Source organism: Phacochoerus africanus, chromosome 4 (assembly GCF_016906955.1).
Source record: "Phacochoerus africanus isolate WHEZ1 chromosome 4, ROS_Pafr_v1, whole genome shotgun sequence".
In the NCBI taxonomy this organism is placed as follows: domain Eukaryota; kingdom Metazoa; phylum Chordata; class Mammalia; order Artiodactyla; family Suidae; genus Phacochoerus; species Phacochoerus africanus.
The window spans coordinates 19,009,825-19,028,572 of NC_062547.1; the positions used below are offsets into that span (position 1 = coordinate 19,009,825).

General features: G+C 52.6%; 1 protein-coding gene across 3 annotated transcripts in view; it reads right to left on the reverse strand.

Annotated features, from left to right (window-relative positions):
• The window catches only part of TSPAN18 (tetraspanin 18), a 204,849-nt gene that overhangs the window by 63,231 nt on the left and 122,870 nt on the right, over positions 1 to 18,748 (reverse strand). For all 3 annotated transcript variants that reach the window (XM_047775929.1, XM_047775927.1, XM_047775928.1), the window contains one exon: positions 5,370 to 5,463. The gene's annotated coding sequence lies outside the window, so the exon portion shown is untranslated. The remainder of the gene's footprint in view (positions 1 to 5,369; positions 5,464 to 18,748) is intronic.

Consider the following 18,748-nt stretch of genomic DNA (forward strand, 5'->3'; position numbering starts at 1 on the left):
GAGCTAAACGGGCATTACAGTGGAGAGGAAAAAACACACCCCTGTAATCCGTGCCCACTGGTGGGCTTCCGCTCACAAATGCCCTAAAATGCATAACACCCAGCCTGCTCTTGGCAATGTAACCCATCTCGATGCCAGGCCAGCTAAGTGTGGTGGATTGTCTGGCATTTCATCCATTAGCCCCCAGATGGAAAGGGAACAGTTCTGCAAAGTTCCGGGAGCTGCAGGAGACAGGGTGGGACTTCTCCCCAGGGACCCGGCTTGCAGACTTGAATGTAGTCACACTAGCCCTGAGCTCCTCTGGCCAATGGTGGGGCCGGCTGGAGGCCAAAAGCTGCTGAGAGCAGGCAGTGTGGGTGTCCTATTCAACAGGATCCCATATGGCTCTCAAAGGTCCCGGGCACACAGCAAGTGCTCAGTGAATGTAGGATGAATGAATGAATGAATGCGATTTTGAGGAAAGCAGCTCTGCCCCCATTTGGAGATGGGAGGGGTGTGACTTTTGGTCCCATCACCCAATTTGGGAAGCACAGACACAGGCTGTCCTCCAGACACCAATACCTCAAAGACTATTGAGGATTCATCCCATGGAGTTATGGAAATGAAAATATAACTAATAATAACACCAAGAGCATCCATGCTATCACAAAGGCTCACCTCCAGCGCTATTATTCAATGTTACCTCCTTTCGTTATTTCATTCAAGCTTCCTATCCATCCTGTGAGATACAGAGTACTATTACTCCCAATTTATAGATGAGAAAACTGAGGCTCAGAGGGCCAAGGCTGTACTACTAGCGGAGTGGGAATCTGCACCCTGATCTGACTTGGAATAAAAGTTTAAAGCTGCAAGGGGCCTCACCCCTCATTTGGCAAATGACAAACTACAGCGCAGGGAGGCTGAGGCCATCAGTAGTAAGTTGACAGGTGTTGCTGAAGGAACAGGATGGGTGTGGAGAGGTTGGCCTATGCTTTTCATTGACTGGGGCACACCCCTGACAGGGTTTGCATACAGGTCGCTAACCGTGGCCTATCCTCCCTCTCCGGGACCCATCACCAGCTGCAGCATCTTCAACTCTTAAGTCCTAGAGGGTGAGGACAAAATCCTTCTAGCATCTTTGCAGCATCAGTCATCAGTAGGGGCTTTAAAGAATAGTGTGGAAAATAATTGTGACAAATATCCACCAAGTCCAACTATGGCTCGGCATTGAACGAGACCCTGGATGAGGGCTTGGGGGCCAGACACCCAGAGGAAGGATGCTGCCCTCAGCGCATCTCATAGAGGACACAGCAGGGATTCTCAGGGACAGGGACCTTCCAGCTTTGTCCCCTCACAATCCCTAGCAAAGAAACAGTGGCTGGCACACAGTGGGAGCTCAGAGCCAACGGCTAAAGACATGAATTAATACACATTGACCCAAGAGCAGTGAGCACCCCATATAAGGCAGGGTGGTTCAGTGAGTCAGAGCTGCAGAATTCACAGGAGAGAGAGAGGCCCACGGGTGCAGGGCCAGGAGGTTTGTGGTTGACCGAAATCAACAAAGGACAGATCTTAAAAAGCACTTGGCCACAGTTCCCTGGGAGGCAGCATCGCACACTGTGGTTTGCCATCTTTTTTCTGCAGAGCAATCTTTTTTTCAAATGAAATCATACACCGCACCCTAAATGCAGACCAGAACTTTCGTGGTGGACGCCAGCCGGGGCTACAAGGCTGGCCTGCAAACCCTGGGCCTCCTGGGGCTCCTCCTGCTCCACGGCCTCTTCTCTTTCCCCTTCCCTCCAAGAGGCCCGGGGAAGGTGGCGGCTGAGGGGAGGGCTGCGGGCCCCGCTCTGGGCTGTCAGAGGCCAGATCTTCTGGGAGGCCATTTAGGGCAAATAAACACTAAAGTGGCGCAAGAACTTCCCTTGGTGATGAGGGGGTGGGGGTGGGGGATGGAAAGAAAACAGAAGGCCCTCCCAGTAAGCGCAGGAAAACCCAAAGCAGCCAGACGTGGGGTGGCTGAAATAGTGGCTGAGGGCTCAATATGGGAAGGATTTTCTGGGACGATCCCTTTGAAAAGTGAAGCGTCATCTGTGGATACATCATGCGTGCGTGCGTGCGTGCCTGCCTGTGTGTGTGTATGTGTGTGCGTGTGTGTGTGTGTGTGTGTGTGTGTGTGTGTGTAAATCAGACCTTCAGATACCAGATCCATTGAAACTGAGGCAGAGGTGTCAGAGAGAAGCCATCCCTGTGCTCTAAGCCACAGAAAGGACCTATTGAGGACAAGTCAGTCCCCGGCCCCCTGCCATGGCACTGATAGGGAGCACCTGTTGTTCTGTCTGTTCAGCATTCCTTCCTCCTTCTTCTGAAAAGAGCGCCTGGGTTTTCCCTTTGGGGTACCAGCCCTCTTACACTCTCAGGCTGACTCCTCCCACCCATGACACCCTACCCCACCCCCGTCATGGACCACTCAACCCTGACCTAGTCTGGTCAGTCAGCATTGCCTCCTTCAAGTTTCAAGTGATTGGTCAGAGGTGATCATGTGACCCAAGGCCAGCCAATAAGCTTCGACGCTAGGACTTCCCTAGAAACTCTTGGGAAAAAAGGAGCTCTGCTTCCAGCGGCTTTTCAATGAGCAGGATGGTAATCTGGAGCTGCCGGCCACTGCCCCACGGGAAGTGCTTGCTGGGAACTGAAGCCCACAAGGAGGGAAGGAGAAGGCACAGATGTGAGCATCGTTTGCACCTTGGACATTAATAAATAGGCCCCGAATTGCCACTATATTGGAAACCAATAAAATAAATAAATAAATTGTTTTCTTTTTCTTTCTTTCTTTCTTTTTTTTTTTTTTTTTTGGTTTTTAGGACTACACCTGTGGCATATGGAGGTTCCCAGGCTAGGGGTCTAATTGGAGCTACAGCGGCCTGTCTACACCACAGCCATGGCAACATTGGATCCACGCAGTGTCTGTGACCTATACCATAGCTCACGGCAATGCCGGATCTTTAACCCATTGAGCGAGGCCAGGGATTGAACCTGCAACCTCATGGTTCCTAGTCAGATTCATTTCTGCTGCACCACGACTGGCACTCCTAATTGTCTGTCTTCTTACTTTATCAGTTCTGAGTTGAGTGTTGCCTCCCAAATGATGCAGCATCTGACCTCAGTCCAGCCTTTGCCTGGCCTCTCATCACCCCTCCCTAACTCCCACCATGTCTCCCTATAGCCAGCCTTCACTTCTGGCCCATCATTGATTATTGCAGACCTGGGCAACAGCTCTAGCCTTCCCCTCAGACCCAAGGACTGGGCAAAAGCCAGCAGCCTGCTGGGCTCACCTGTACCCCAGCCTTCCCAGCTGTCTGGCCCCTCCTAGGGTTTTGTTCTGGCTGATCTAGTGAGACCCTTCCAACCTGGCCTCAAACCCACTCGCTCTGCCCCCATCTCTCCCTGTCTTGCACATGGAACTTCAGTACTGCTGGGAGAAATGGACACTGTGCAGTGAATGGGGGCCCTGGAATCTAGCCACTCCTGAGCTTTGGGTGGGCTGGGAAGAGTCACCCCACGGCTTTGCCATGGGCAGAGGCGGTGGAGTGGGACTGGAAAGTCTTGGACTCCATTGTCAAGCAGGCAAGGAAAGTTTCTGGACCTCTTACTCACTGAATCACCTTGGGCAAGCTGCCCCCTCCTAAGTCCCAGGATCCTCAACTTTAGAGTGGGGAACATAATACTACACGCCTGACAGAAGGACAAAAATCTACAAAAGGGACAGCACCAATTGGCAGCGAGGAGATGGAGCAAAAGGAACTCTCCCTGGTTGCTGGTGGGGATGCAACATGGTGCAGCCACTTTGGGAGACGGCTTGGCAGTTCCTTAAAAAGCGACATATAGTCTCACCATATAATTCAGCAATCACGCTCCTAAATATTTACCCAACTGATGTAAAAACTTCTGTCCACACAAAAACCTGCACGTGAATGTTTATAGCAGCTTTGTTCATAATCACCCCAAACTGGAAATAACCAAAATTTTCTTCAGTAGATGAATGAATAAACAAACTGCAGTACCTCTCTTGGAATATTATTTAGCAATAAAAAAGAATGAGCTGTCAAGCCATGAGAAGACATGGAGGAACTTTAAAGGCATTGTACTAAGTAAAAGAAGCTGGTCTGAAAAGGCTACCTATTATACCATTCCAATTCTATGACATTCTGGCAAAGGCAAAAAAGAAAGGAGACAGTAAAAAGATCCCTGCTTGCTGGGGGTGGGGAAGGGAGGGAAGATGAAAAAAAGGAGGGGATCATTTATCTGGTGAGGCAGAGGGTCCCCCAGGATCAATTTCCCCTCCTTTCTTCATAATAGAATTATAATTGGGCAGGTGCCCCCCCCCTCCCCGAATAAAGACTAACTCCCAGGATCCCTTGTAGCTCGGTGTGCACATGGCTGCATTCTGGCCAATGAGGCAGGACAGGAAGTGATGTGTACACCCTCTTAAAGGAAGGCGCATCCTCTTCTTTTCTGATTTCCGTTTTCTTGCGGACCAGAATGGAGAGACTGTCACGGGCCACCATGGATCATGTAGGCAAGAGATGGTCAGAGCCGCCAGACAAAAGGAACTTAGGCCCCTCACGCTTTTGCATCAAAGAATCCCCTTGGCTCAGAATTTTCTTTAGAGAAAAATCAACCTATCTCTTGTTTCGGGAACATTATTTTGCATTTTTGTCACATACAACTAAATGGCTATCGTGACAAGGGAAGGACCTTCAAGGATTGTCCTGAGGATTCCATGTCCTATAGGTAAAACATCTTCCTTCGTTTATTCGCTCTTTCAACAAATAGTGGCCAGTTTACTCTGCTAGGATCTGGGGGTTCAACTAAGAACAAGACAGACAAACCCCTGTCCCCTAGAGACCACCTTCCAGTGCAGGAGGCAGCCTCTTGACGCCAGGAGGAATTCATTACAGATCGTCCTGAGAGTACTATTAGTAACAGCTAAGGCTTATCGAATTCTGAGCTTACTACGTGTCCTGTTCTAAACCCTTTTAGGCTACTACTTCATTTTAGCCTCACCACACACCCCAGAGGGGGTTGCGGTTGCTTCCTCATTTGATCCATGAGGAAGCCGAGTCACAGAAGAGTTCAGGAACCTGCCCAAAGTCACACAGCTCGTAACTGGTGGCTCAGGATTTGAACCCAGGTCTACTGGACTTGAAAGCCTGCTAATGAAGGGAATAAAACAGGACACTGTGATAAAGAATGATAGGGTGTCCTATTAATGGCTGCTGTTAGCAACAACAACACAGCAAAGGCAGCATAAACCCCCACGTTAAACGGCCTGAACCCCCTTACCCGGGTAGCCGGCGTCGAGAAGTCTGGAGAAAGAGTGCACTCACGTTTTTAGTTCCAATTCAAAGGGTTCCCGTTGCTTCGATGATGGGGTTGGAGGTCTGGTCCCTGCTAGCTTGGGGCTGTCCCACAGATGCCCACCTGTCGGAGAAAAGAAGAACCAGCCATGACTGCCTAGTGGGGGCATCCCATCAGCTCACAGGGCTTGGCTCGAGGTCTCCTCTTTTTGTCTGAAATGCGCTCAGGCCCAGAGGAGAGGGTGTGAAGGGGCAGCTGGCAGGAGCCTAGGCTTATGCGTCAGGCCTGGGGAACCATTCTCTAGGTCCAGGCTGAACTTGCGTTTGCCTGCAAACAATGCCAAGATACAGAGAGATGCGTATGCCGGGTGTGTACACGTCCGGAATAAAAATACAGAAGTGTCACGCCCACTGTGTCTAGCACGGTGCCCTTTGCAGAGCGGGAGGCGTGGCAAATGTTTCCTGATTTGCTTTGATGTGAAACCTAATTTTATACGTCTGGGTGAGTGGGAGGAAACTCCGCGAGGTCAAGCGCATTGGTGAAGAGATTCTTCCTCCTGGGAAAACGCCTTCCTGGGATGCTCCATCCAGCCACCCCAGTGGCCTCAGTCACCCGCGCGGAGACAGACACCCAGGGAGGAGCAGTGACCCGTCCAAAGTCACAGAGCAACTTGGTAGCAGAGTGACCCCCCCGTCCCTGGGTCTTTCCTGGCTAGGCTGGCTGCTCTCCCTGGGGCCACACCCTCCTTTGTCAAGGCCAGACTCACAGCTCTGGAGCAGCTGGGCACAGGGCTGGAGCCTGCTGCCTGCCTGTCAGGTGGATGCTGATCACAGGCCAGAGGGGAGAATTGTCTCCTGTGTTCAAGCCTGGACCAGGTGTGGGAGGCGGTGCCCACAGTGGTCGGGAGCCTGGGCTTGGAGGCAGGTGGGCTTTGGCCACTTGCTAGGGCGACCTCTTTCTAGGATTGGGACCCTGGGGGAATCAGATGGCTTCTCAGAGCGTCAGTCTCCTCGTCTGTAAAGCTGGAACACGAAGAGCATCTCTCTTTGAGGACTGCAGCCCGGGGGGTGGGGGGTGGGGGTGACAATGACCCTTATAGGTCTGTGAAGACACAGCAGAGGATCTGGCTCATTGCAGTCACTCAATAAATGTTAGGGAGGTGACAGAGCGGAGGGTATTGTGAGTGCGGCAGGGGGAGCTGGAGCGCCGGAATGGGAGTTGCTTTGTGTCCTCGGTAAATCTTGAGACCAAAATCTCTCAATTCCACAGCGATCCGATCCCTCTGCTCCCACCTTCCATGCCCGCCTCGGCCTTTCTCGACCGTGGGCATGGGGCCCCAGCCCAGCATACCTGCCTCTCCCTCCCGGCAGCAACTTCCCACCACCTGCCCATGGGATCCCCACCCCAGCCCACATTTCACCAGCCAGCAGAATGCAAATGTCATCAGCACTCTGCAAGCTGGTGAGCTAATGTCACCAGACGGCAGCCAGCGCGCGAGGACTGGGAGGGGTGGGGGGCGGGGGGCGAATTTCCCTGCAGGGGTGGCGTTCAAGGCTGCTTCCAACCTGGGAATGATGAAGACATAAATAAATGGCTGCAAGAAGGAGACGAGGACCGAGACCGTGGTAGCAGCACGCTGTGGGGCTGTGCCTTTGTCACCGGCTCACCGCGGCCTGCAGGGGCTTCAGCCTGCATCAGATCCCGCACCCCCCCTCCGCTCCCGACCCCCTGCCAATGAAGAGGCTCATCCTGGGGACCCACAGCCTCCACCTTTCATTTCCACCGCAGCCCACGCTCCAGCAAACCTGCCAGGAGAAGCAAACCACCCCCTTAATCAATAACCCAGTGGGGGAGTTCCCATCGTGGCTCAGCAGAAACAAATTTGGCTAGTATCCATGAGGACGCAGGTTCGATCCCTGGGCTTGTTCAGTGGTTAAGGATCTGGCATTGCCATGAGCTGTGGTATAGGTCGCAGCGATGGCTTGGATCCATGTGGCTGTGGTGTAGACCAGCTGTAGCTCCAATTCAACCCCTAGCCTGGGGGATTCCATATGCTGCAGGTGTGGCCATTAAAACACACACACACACACACACACACACAAAACCCAGTGGCAGTGGGGGGATTTCTCTCCCAGGAGGAGGTAGCAGCAGCGAAACCCACGGATCCCAGGCAGGAGCCCTGGGCTCCAGCCCCAGCACGACACTAAGGTGCTGGGAGCACTCAAGCACATGCTCCCCTTCGTGGGGTCTTGGTTTCTCTATCTGTGAAATGGGGCGTCCGACACACCCTCAGTCCCAACAGTCTCTCGGGGGTCACTCCAAACCCCAACCCACAGGCAAAGATGCCGATGGGAGGCTCCCTCTTTTCTAATGTCCTGCCAACACAAGCACTGATGTCATCAGGCTTCCTGGGGGAGGGGGCAGGTGTGTATGTGAGACAAGAGCAGGGCGCTGCGGGCGGGAGGCGGGTGAACAAAGGCGTGGAGATAGGCAGCAGCGGGATGTGGGATCAAGGCTGCCCAGCGGGTGAAGTGGGAAATGAGATGGAAGAGTCCTGTGGTCAGAGGTTTGCACGCATTTCCCCATTTAATCCCAACAGTGTTCACGTTCCCATTTTAAAGATGAGAAACTGAGGCTCGAGAGGTGAAGTCCGTCAGTAGACACACAGCCGTTAAATAGCACAGATTGGATCTGAACCCTGGAGTTGACTGAAGAGCAGAAGCTCTTGATTGCTGTGGGATGCCGCTGTTCTAGACTAATTAAAATAGAAGTAGAGAGATTCAGGAGGGTTTGTGCCATCAACGCCTGTGAGCTCACCCGCGTCCATGTGGGAGGGGTGGGCGAGTTGCGTGTGTGAACGCGTACACACTGTACATGTGGCTGAGTCACTGCCGAGTTGAAGCTGCTGCCCTGAGTCCAGACCCAGAAATGCTGAATGGCGAGGGCGTGGCCGAGTGGCCGAGTGGCCGACGGGGCTGGGGAGCACCCCGGCAGATGGTCCTGGCCATCTTGCAGCTGCCAGGAAGCCCTGCTCCAGGGGCCATGAGCTGGGCTTATGCTCATCGGTCCTACCATATGGGCCTGGCCTGCATCACCTGTCCCCAGGTCCCACACTCCCCTGGCTGCTTCCTGGAAGAGTGGCTTGTCCTGTCCTCTGCCCCTTCCTAGACTCAGCCTCCCCCATGGTCCCTCAGGCTGCCCACCCCCAGCCAGGGACAGATCCTGCCGATAGAGCCCAGCATACACGAGGGGCTTCTGCCAGTGGGCTGGGAAGCCAGCAGTGAGTGCCCCTGCCCCCCACCAAGGGCCAGCCAGACCTGAATTCTAGCCCCAGTCCTGCCACTAGCCACCGGCTGTGTGATTGGGGCATGCAACCTACCTCTCTGGGCCTCAGTGAAGCCTCACAGAGCTGCCAAGATGACTGCCTACGGGAAAAGCATGCAAACGATAAGATGCTGTGCTCACAGACAAGGGCTGGGGTTCTAATCCCAGCGGCTGAGATAACCCAGGAAGTAGTGGAGTTTCCTAGAGAGCCTTCTCTACAGATCCAGCCAACACTTTAAATAATTCCCCTGGGCCTCAGTTTCTCCATCTGTAAGAGGAAGGTCCTCCAGCTCAGATACAGAGCAGCGCTCAGCGCTTGATGTCTAGTTTCCTTCACCATGGTTTGCTATTAACATCACTGCTGGATTTCATCTGCCAGAAACCAGAAGCCCATTTATGCAGCAGTAAGCAGAACGACAGGGCCTGGGACGGGCGGGTTTTGATGAAAAGAGAGAGCAACATGGTTTCACGTTCTCAGTCTTGGAGTCACGGACCCAGAAGGAATACGCTCGTTCTAAGGAAGACAGAAGGCAGCTCGTGGGAATGGAGGGAGGCAGAGATGTTGGAAGCTGATAGAACTTAGACACACTCTCTCCCCAGGGTGGCCCTGTGCTGGCCCTGAAGGCCACAGAGAAAAACACAAGGGGTGTCATTTCCCGGAACCTCAAGGAACAGGAACATGCACTCATTTGATGAGCACTAATTGAACACCTGCTGTGTACTGGGAATCCGAGGTTGCCAGGAATGGGTAAAGGCAACTATGCCTTCAAAGGGACTCCTGGTACAGAGAAAAGTGACCATGCCCTGGTCTCCATAGTTCGGGTGACTTAGGGGGGCCTCATCCCATTGCTTTTGGTTCAGAGAAGGGAGCAGCCCCTTCCTGCTTGGGCCCCATAGAAGGCTTCCTGGAGGAGGAGGCAGATTTGAATGTATGGCAATGAGAAGAGGGCACTGTGGGCAAAGGGACCAGGGTGAGGAAAGGCATGGAGGTGCCTGTGCCTGTGAGGTAGGTATTTGGGACCAGGAGGCAGGGCTGCCCGGAGGGACAGAACAGGAAATGAAACAGGAAGGGGCTGGATGATTAAGGCCCTTGAATGCCAGGCCAAGGATGATGCTATGCGTGGGCAATGGGGAGCCACAGAAGGTCATAGAGTAGAGAAGTGCTTCAAGTGGTTGAAAAGCAGCAACAGAGCAGGAGGAAACAGATGATGGAAGACAGGTAAAGCCTGGTGATGGGGGTGGAGGGCGGATAAAGGGATGAAGTGGGGGTGGAGGGGGGTCCTGAAACTGGCAGGCTGGGGGGAGGTAACACGGAAGTGGGAGGAAAGATAATGACTGGATTTAGACATGTTGGGTTTGCAACCCCGCTCTGCCACTGTCACCAAATGTGGCCTCAGGTCCGTCCTTTTACTCCTCTGAGCCTCCATTTCCTCCACTATAAAGTAAAAAATATAAAGCCTGGAGTTCCCATTGCGGCTCAACAGTAATGGACCTGACTTGGATCCATGAGGATGTGGGCTTGATCCCTGGCCTCACTCAGTGGGTTAAGGATCTGGTGTTGCCATGAGCTGTGGTGTAGGTTGTAGATGCAGCTCAGATCTGGCGTGGCTGTGGCTGCGGCAGAGGCTGGCAGGTGCAGCTCCTATTCGACCCTAGACTGGGAACTTCTATGTGTCGTGGGTGCAGCCCTAAAAAGAAAAAACAAATATGTGTGTGTGTGTGTATACATATATGTGTGTGTGTGTGTGTATATATATATATATATATAGCCACTTCGAAGAGATGCAAGAGTCAGCCAAATAATATATGAGAAGCACTCTGAACGCAGTAAGTGATTGTTGGATGCTTGCTGCCCAAAATGTAAGCATTTATTGCTTTTATTAATTAGTGGTGACTTTCCTCTATTACAAGTGAGGACACTGAAGTTCAAGGTCAAATGAGTGTCTGGAATTGGCAGTGCTGGGCCTTAAATCACAGGAGAAGCAAGTTATGAGCAAATAAACGTGGGATGACTCAGAGATGAGTCTTGATTTTAAAATATTGCTAAAGAAAAGGGCTGTTTTATGACTTTTGCACCGTGCGCTTATTAAACCCAAGCTATAAATGTGAACTAATAAGGAAAATGAGTTAAGTTAATGAAAAAAAATCAACCTTCAGGACGGATCCATATTACCTAATAGCAGTCCATAAACATAAACATAAAATTTTAAAATACAAGAATGAATTGCCATGGCCAGCAGCTCAAGGAATCTGCAATTTCTCTGTCTGAAAAAGAAAAGCTATTGATTTTAGCTTGGGTTCTCATTGCTCATGAGTGAGCCTTTGAGAAGTCATAAAGGAAGGAATTATTTCCAATTGTTTACTCACGAAGGATCCTATGTATTGAATTTAAATTGTCTCCGATTCCTAATTAGTACAAACCAAATTAGAACCTGAGTACAGCAGATTTGGAGAGGCCCTTGGAGACCTGCAAGCTCAGTTGTCTTTGTTTTATAGACCTGGAACCCGAGGACAGAGAAGGCGAGCTGGTTGCCCAAGATTGCACAGCAAGAAGGGGGAGGGGCCAAGCTGGAAGCAGGGCTCCAGGCACCCAGGTCAGCAACCTGCTCTGGTCCCTGCAGTGTCTGGGATCAGATCACTGAATTCAGTCTTTTTTTTTTTTTTTTTTGTCTTTTTGCTATTTCTTGGGCCGCTCCCGCGGCATATGGAGGTTCCCAGGCTGGGGGTGGAATCGGAGCTGTAGCCACCGGCCTACGCCAGAGCCACAGCAACGCGGGATCCAAGCCGCGTCTGCAACCTACACCACAGCTCACGGCAACGCCGGATCGTTAACCCACTGAGCAAGGGCAGGGATCGAACCCGCAACCTCATGGTTCCTAGTCGGATTCGTTAACCACTGCGCCACGACAGGAACTCCTGAATCCAGTCTTAATTGGATGAGCAGGGGTGTCACCTGAGCCTTAGCCCCGGTGGCTTTATAGTAAGAACACTCTCCAGCTCTGGGGGGAAGTCATCTGCCTGAGAAAGGACCCTCCAAGTCCAACAGTCCCAGGTGATAGCAAAGGGCGTTCTAAGATGCCCTTGCACACTGCTGCCTAGGGAGCCCTTGAGTCCCCCTGTCCGCCCCACTTGTCCACAGCCCAGCAGGGAAGGACAGACACGCCGGGGTCCTGGGCTTCTCTTCCAAGAGAGGCTACAGGCTGGCCCAGCCCAGGCCAGGTCAATCCTTCCCCGTGTTCCACGGGGGCTGGGGGCACAAAGGCCTCATCGCATGGTGGGGAGGGGAGGGGGTCTCCCAGAGCAGCCCGGTTCTGTCTCGCTCACACACGCACACCCCACAGGGACGAAGAAGCGTTGCACGTGGCACAGGCACGCACGCGTGCAGGCTCGCGTGTATGTTCAGCTCCAGCTTCCACTCGATTACGAAGCAGATGTTTAATTACTACCTGAGTGTTATTAATCAACACGATTAATACACAGCCCATACCATATAATTACTTTGCAATTACACCGAAACGAAATATTTTATTGCCAAGGGTTTGCTAATTACCCGGCCTTGCCGAAGGACAGGTATAACGGGCAGCGATTTTTCTTCTTTCCTTTCCTTCCTTTTCTCCCACCCGTGCCGTCTTGTTAATCTTCTGTCCCCACCCCACAGAACGGGGAGCCCAGGCAGACTGTAGACCTCCTCCCGAAGGGGCCCCTACTGCACTCACATCAGTGACCCTAAGTCACCCCAGGCCTCTCCTCTCAGCTCGCCGGCTTGGACATGCACGTGCTTTCCAGAAATGAAGCCGGCCTCCTGCGGGGCTGCAGATGGAGAGGCAGGAAGGGGTTACCTGGGGCCGCCCTGCAGGCAGCTGCCTGAGGTTGAATCCTAGCTCTCCCAGCTACTGACTATGTGCTCTGTGCCTCAGTGTCCCCAGGCGCCAGATGGAGATGATCGTGGGAATGAACTTGAGGGTTTCTTCTGAGTATTTCATGTGCTGAAAGCAGAAAAAGCCCTTAGCACAGGGCCTGCCCTAGAGTAAGGCTCTAGTGATACCTATTATAACTATTCCTGCTATTATTCACCCAGAAATGGCCCCTCCAGGCATCCTTGCAATCACAGAGTCTCCCAGACATTCAGGTTTTTGGATTCCACCCTCCATCCCTCAGATTGACAGCTCAGCCCCATCTGCCTGGAAATATCTCCCTATACCGCCCCCCTCCCCTGAACCTGCCAGCTCCATGGCCCCCCTTCCCTAACCTAAGCCTTCACCCTCTCTCACCAGGGCCACAACCATTCGCCTCCATATAGTCTCCCTGGTGCCCTCCCCCCCCCCATTTCATCCTTCACTGGGCAGAGGGACAGAGAGTCAGGGAGCAGAACTGGGACCATGCCCACTCCAGCTCAGAAATCTTCTGTAGCTCCCCATTGCCTGTGCAGCAAGGTCTACCTCCCCCTGCCGGAAGAACTCTAATGCCCCCAATTCTACCTTCATTTCTTTTTCTGAAATCCCACCATCATCATTCATTTTTTTGTTTTTGTTTTTTTTGCTTTTTGCTTTTTAGAGCCATACCTGTGGTATATGGAAGTTCCCAGGCTAGGGGTCGAATCGGAGCTGCAGCTGCCAGCCTACGCCACAGCCACGGCAACATGGGATCCGAGCCATGTCTGTGACCTACACCACAGCTCATAGCAATGCTGGATCCTTAACCCACCAAGTGAGGCCAAGAATCGAACCTGTATCCTCATGGATACTAGTCGGGTTGGTAAGCTGAGCCAGGATGGAAACTCCCCATCACTTGTTTTTGATGATGAATGAATGAATGACTGTTCCGCTGATTCGAGAGGCACCCACACCCACCAAGGTGAGATATCCCAGAGCATTTTATGAGCCTGCATATCTCCATAGAGTCAGGGTTTATCCTGGAACTTGGGGTTTATCCCTCACTGTTCGCCTCCAGACCAGTTTGTTTCCCTCCCCTTTCCCAGGACAAAAATCTCCCCCAGACCAGCTGCATCGAAGAATGCCCCATCTTTTAGGGCACAGAAACCATGGGTTCAGCTGAGCAAAGACACCACATAAGGACCTTCAGATGCTCGGGCCATTGTGTGGTCTGCTCAAGAGATGAGCATAAGGGACACGGTGATAAACCCCAACACAGATGCCCCCACTAGAGACAGCTATTTTGTTATTACTATTATTGAGAAGAATGAATAAAGCCTGGGAGCATAGAAACTCAATCCTAAAGCAGAACGTGGCATAGAGTACTAGACCAATGGGTGGAAAAGTCCCTGCAAAAACTTTAAAACAAGGTGATAAGGTGATGTTTGTTTGTCATTCATGTATTCTTTCAGCAAACACGCCCTGAGTGTCTGCTGTATGAATCTCTCTGTAGGTGCTGCGGGACGGCAGAAGGACTCTGTTTTTGCAGTGAGGCAGAGTAGAACCTGCTCTCTACGAGCAGCTGGGAGAGGGCAGAGGCTGGGGAATGTCTGAAAGCACCCACTGCTGTCCCCTCCAAGCCTGAAATTGCCTGTCACCCCTGGGGGCTAGTTGAACAGATGACAGCACGGCTGAAGATGCAGGACCAAAAACTAAATATAGAACTACCATATGACCCAGCAACCCCACTCCTGGGCATATATCTGGACAAAACAACAATTCAAAAAGATACACGCACCCGTATGTTCACCGCAGCATTATTCACAATAGTCAAGACATGGCAACGACCTAAATGTCCATCAAAAGATGAATGGATTAGGAAGATATGGTACATGTACACAACGGAATACTACTCAGCCATAAAAATGAAATAATGCCATTTGCGGCAACATAGATGCAACTAGAGATTCTCACACAAATTGAAGTCAGAAAGAGAAAGACAAACGCCATATGATATCACTTATATGTGGAATCTAAAATATGGCATAAACGAACCTATTTACAGAACAGAAACGGACTTGCAGATATGGAGAACAGACGTGTGATTGCCAAGGGGGAGAGGGGAAGGTGTGGGATAGACTGGGCATTCGGAGTTAGTAGATGCAAACTGGGACATTTAGAATGGATAGGCCATGAGGTCCTACTGCATAGCACAGGGAACTATACCCAGTCTCTTGGGATAGATCATGATGGGGATGATATGAGAAAAAGAATGTATACACACACACACACACACACACACACACACACACACATATGAATGGGTCACTTTTCTGTACAGCAGAATTGGCATAACATTGTAAATCAACTATACTTAAAAAACAAACGTGGAAGTTGCTCCTCGATGCGTACGCTCGAGTCCAAGGAGAAGGAGAAGGGGGAAAAGCCATCCAGGCGGACGGCACGGCCAGGGCAGTGGCTCAGGGGGCTCGGCTTGCATGAAGCGGGCGGGAGCAGCCAGCAGGCGGTGCTCTGGCAGAGGCGTGAAAGGGGAGAGGAGAGGGAGGTGGCGGGTCCCCAGTGCTGAGACAGGGCTTGGGCCAGTGGGGAGCCAAAGGAAATTCCGGGAAGGCCGATGGGGCCCCTTCAGGTCCTGGGTTTTCCTGCTTGGTCTGGAGCTCAAGCCTTGGTCTCTGGAGCTCTGAAGCCCCCTCCCAGGAGGCTGATGGAAGCGTTTCCGGGGGATGCTGTTTCTATTTCTTTTGCCTGGATTTACCTAAAGCTCCCTGCTCAGCCACAGGGCTCTGGCCATCAACCTCCTCGGATGCAGTGCTAATCCAGATGACAAACAGGAAGCTGTTCTTTCCAGGTAGACACAGGGAGGGTCACACAAGGCCAGGATGCAGTTCTCACTCAGAGCCAGGCAGGCTCTCTGCTGGCCTGCACGTGCACCCAAGCTGTACAAGTGGAGGTGACCGAGCAAAGGAGTTTATTCACACACACACACACACACACACACACACACACTCACACATGCACACACACATGCATGGGCGCGCACACACACAGGCACGGCAAAGTCTGTTATTGGATTAAAGCAATAAGGTCAAGGAGTTCCCGTTGTGGCTCAGGGGTTAGCGAACCTGACTAGCATCTATGAGGACACGGGTTTGATCCCTGGCCTCGCTCAGCAGGTTAAGGATCTGTTGTTGCCATGAGCCGTGGTGTAAGTTGAAGACGTGGCTTGGATCCCGCGTCGCTGTGGCTCTGGCTGTGGCGGGTGGCTACAGCTCCAATTAGACCCTTAGCCTGGGAACTTCCATAGGCCGCAGGCACAGCCCTTAAAAAAAAAAAAAAAAAAAAAAAAAGGAAAAAGAAAAGCAATAAGGGCAAAAGATCAAGAATGCTGACCAAAAGGTAGAAACCTCTGCTCTAGTCACAGCTCTGGGACAGCTTTGTGCCCTGGGCAGGTCACACGCCCTCTCTGGGCTTCTACTTTCTCCTGCACAAAATGAGACACAGATTCTCAATGATCTTCAATGCTCGAGTGACAGGAAGGGGGTTAGGTCCCCACAGATGGGCAAAAGTGAGGTGACAAGGAACGTGAGAAGCCTGAGTCCCCAAGACGAGAGACCCGGTACTGGGAGCAAGCCCGCCAGGCACCGACGAAAACAGAAACCTCGAGTTCCTGCAGCCTCAGGGTGAGTGAAGCTGAAGTCAAACGCGGGGCCCACCATTGGCTATGAGACTTTGGGCACCTTACGTGACTCCCTCTAGGCCTCCATTTCCTCACCTGTAAAGTGGGGACAATGACACTTGTCATTTATAGAGTTCAATGAGAACACAGGTCACTGCCCAGCACGGTGTCCGGGCCGTGTAAGGCTGAGTACTGGAAGCTCTCATTAGTATTGCAATTATACCTCCTCCACATTTGGGGGACCCTCCCGCCACCACAGCTCCCTCACTGCTCTGTACCCTCCTCGGGTCAGCAAGGACCCTGGGAAGTGGCTGGTCCTCACTGGGATGGCGTGGGTCCCTCCCTGACCCCTGGCAGCCCCACCCTGCAGGGGGCTTTCCTGACCACACTTCAGCCACACGCAGACATGGCCCTGGACTTGACATCAGTTTTCTGGACAAACAGTGGGGAAAGGAACCTGGCATGAGGGCTTCCAATCTCCCCTGAAATTATTTTTTTAATTTTTAAAAATTTATTTATTTACTTATTTAGTCTTTTTGTCTTTTCTAAGGCCGTACCTGCGCCATATGGAGGTTCCCAGGCTAGGGGTCGAATCGGAGCTGTAGCCGCTGGCCCACACCACAGCCACAGCAATGCGGGATCCAAGCCGCATTTGCGACCTACACCACAGCTCATGGCAACGCCTGATCCTTAACCCACTGAGTGAGGCCAGGGATCAAACCCGCAACCTCGTGGTTCCTAGTTGGATTCGTTAACCACTGAGCCATGACGGGAACTCCAGTATCTTTTTTAAAATAAGGGGGATGTATCACTTGCTAAATAACAATGGCAATAAATCAGTCATTTGGGGACAAACATCTCTGGGGAAATCACAGGCCTTGGCCGACCCCAAGGCTAAAGGCTCTGGGCTGTGTTTCTCATTCCTGGAGGAAGGGAGCCAAGAACAATGGCCTTCTCCTCTGCTGGCCCTGGGGACAGGGGTTACTAGAGATCACTAGCCCGGCTTTTGTCTGCAGAGGGGGAGGTGCTCGCGAGGGCCGGGCCAGGCTGGAGAGACCTGTCCTGGGATGGCCTCCACGCAGATGAGGAGAGCAGGACGCCTGACTCCACTCACCCAGCAGGTGCTGAAGCCCTCCTGTGCACCAGGCTCCAGGGAGCTGCTGTCCACGTGGCAGCTGATGCGTCCTCCTGCGGACCTATGCAGGAGGGGGTCTTTAAACGAAGACCCGAGGGGGTCGATGGTTCTAGGAAGGGGTAGGAAGGGGCTTCACACCCAGGTCTGGAAGGTGCCACAGGGGGTATTTCCCTCCTCAAAGAAGGGATGACTGGGTGTCTAGGTTTCCAGGGCTGACTGCGGAAAGCTCCACCTGCTCCTTCTCCGGGGGATTGTGGCCCTGGCTGTTTGGAGCAACGTCACTGTGAGATGCCCTGGAGGCTACACCCCTGTCCCCACCCCCAGGGTAGCCCATAGCCCCCAATAGAGGATGCTTTACACAAACTCCATGATGTCATTCACGCTCCAGAGTTCCTGGGGTCTGGCTGAGGCCAGAGGGCTCTTGAACCCCATCCTTGCTTAGCTTCTTCCTTTGCCTTATCCTGCTCCCATCATTGGTCCCAAGACACCTCCCGCAAGAACTCACTTGCACAACCATCCCTGCTCAAGTGCTGTTTTTAGAGAAGCCAACCAAAGAGACAGACACGGTTCCTGCCATCTCGGGAGTCAGCGCCCAGCAGAACTCACGCTGGAGACACAGAGCACTTGACACGGTCCCTTCAACCATGACCTCTGCCCCACCCCCACCCACCCCAGACCTAACATCCAGAGCTTCTGCACACGCTGTGCCACTGTCCCCTGCCCCCGATATCACTGAATACCAGCAAAAATCCAGCCAAGAGGGTTTGCTAGCTCCCCTTTTTGCAGATGAAGAAGCTGAGGCTCGGAGAGGTTAACATTTGTCCAAGGTCACTTGCAACGTCTATATTGCCGAACTTGGATCTGACCTCAGCCCTGCCAGACTGCTGGGTCCCCCAGGGCCTGGCTCCCACTAACAAAGGCGACCCGAATTCAGCTGCAGACATGGAGGGTGGGGCTGTCCAGTGGTTAGAGTCATGCTGCTCGGGGCAGAGCTCACTGTCACAGGACACCCCCCTCCCATGGCTCAGGGACCACAGCCTGGGGGAGGCAGCTTTGAGAAAGAGGAGAGGGAGTGGGCAGTGAGGGCTTCCTCAGGGCCACTCTGGCCTCTTCCCACATCTCAAGCCTGGGACGTTTTCCCTCTCAAATGATTTTCATGGATCTGGCTCTTTCCCAGCTACCCTCCCCCAATTCCTGTCATGTCACAGACCGTGTGGCTCAGCCAGGCAGGTAACAGGCAGAGAATGGGAATTTTTACCTGTTAATTTGGTTTCTGAACCCCTGCTGCTTGCCAAACCTGAACAGCTCCACAGTGGGCTCTGAAAGGAGGAGGGGAGGGAGCAGGCCAAGCAGCAAACGGGGGTGGGGTGGGGGGAGAAT